The sequence below is a fragment of the Orcinus orca genome, chromosome 4 (assembly GCF_937001465.1).
Source record: "Orcinus orca chromosome 4, mOrcOrc1.1, whole genome shotgun sequence".
In the NCBI taxonomy this organism is placed as follows: domain Eukaryota; kingdom Metazoa; phylum Chordata; class Mammalia; order Artiodactyla; family Delphinidae; genus Orcinus; species Orcinus orca.
The window spans coordinates 154,001,200-154,002,615 of record NC_064562.1 but is presented as its reverse complement, the minus strand read 5'-3'; the positions used below and the strand labels follow the sequence as shown (position 1 = coordinate 154,002,615).

Sequence of the window (1,416 nt, the reverse complement as noted above, 5' to 3'; positions counted from 1 at the left end):
CCCGGCGTGGAGAACCACCCGGGCCCGGCACAGAGCAGACCCTCGGCAGATGGGAGCCCGACGCCCAGGGCAGCCCTGCCCACACCCGGCTTTCACGGAGGGCATACTGGGGGCTCCCAGAGCAAGTTTCTCAGGCCCAAGCCAGCCCCCCGGGAAGGGGGAGCCAGCCCTGAGTCCCTGGTAGTCCCAGGGCTGCTGTGGCTGTCCTCACCACACAGACCCACCCGGGCCACCCAAGGCAGCTCTGAGATCAGGGCCCCCCCCAAAGGCCAAAACCACGACAGAGGGGCAAAAACCGCGGCCGCTCAACACCCTGCCCCGCTCAGTCCGCCTCGCCCTCACGCCCCGGGTCCATTCAGACAGAGGAGGTACCATGCTGGGAGGGGAAGCCAGGCCCTGGGCCTGAGTGAGGACCCCCTGCGCCCTGTGTCCCCAGCACCCCTGAAGGAGGAGGCCTTGGTATCTGTTAACGGACAGGGTGTCCTGCCGCCGCCCGCCAGGGCTGGTGGAGGTCTGTGCCAGGACAGCAGGACAGAGGACCCACGCCTCACGTACAAGGGCATCAGCCACCCCTGCCAGCCGCCCTGAGCCGAGCTGCACCCATGAGGCGGCCGTGCTCCCAGGAAGCCAGGAGAATGGGCGTCAATCCCCAGTGGACGGGTGCTACGCTGGGGCCCAAAGAACTGGGGCTCCCGGGGGCCGGGCCCTGGACCTCCCTACCCTGGTCCAGCACCCTGTGTCCTTCTGTCGACGGCGAGCACAACCAGGCTAGCGGCAGCCACGCATCCAGCCAGGCGTCGGTGGCGGGGCTGGGAGACTGGGAGAACTGGGCACCGACCGCGGGGTCCGCAGATTCCATAAAGCACCAGAGGCAGCGTCTCCCCCTTGTGGGCCAGACGGCCTCTGCGGCCCCTGCTCACCTCTGCGGCCCCTGCTCACCTCTGCGGCCCCTGCTCACCTCTGCCGCCCGACGCGCCTCGCTTCGGAAACAGCCAGGCCCGAGGGCTGCCAGGTGCTGAGCCTTGATCTCGTGGGGACACTCAGCCCAGGACCCGTCCCCCACCTCCCGGGGCCTCTTCCTCTCCTGCACGAAGGGCCCTGATGTGTGATTCCATTTCCGTGAAATGTCCAGAATGGGTAAATCCACAGAAGCAGAGCAGGTTGGTGGGGTGACGGCCAAGGGCGGGGCATTTCTTTGGGGCCACGGCGTGAAATGCCTCGGAACTGGATGGACGTGGTGGCTGCACAGCCCTGCCAATGTCGTAACTGCCACTTTAAGACGGTTAATTTTGTGTCATGTGAATTGCACCTCAAAGCAAGTTTCAAAAAGACAATTAGACTGGAAGGATACAGAGACGATCAGCATGGTCCCTGCGCAAGGATGACACGCAAATTCGCGAAGCGTTCCATATTTAA

General features: G+C 64.9%; 1 pseudogene; it reads left to right on the top strand.

Annotated features, from left to right (window-relative positions):
• The first annotated feature begins 1,320 nt into the window (after positions 1 to 1,320).
• On the top strand, positions 1,321 to 1,416 carry LOC117199594 (uncharacterized; annotated as a pseudogene).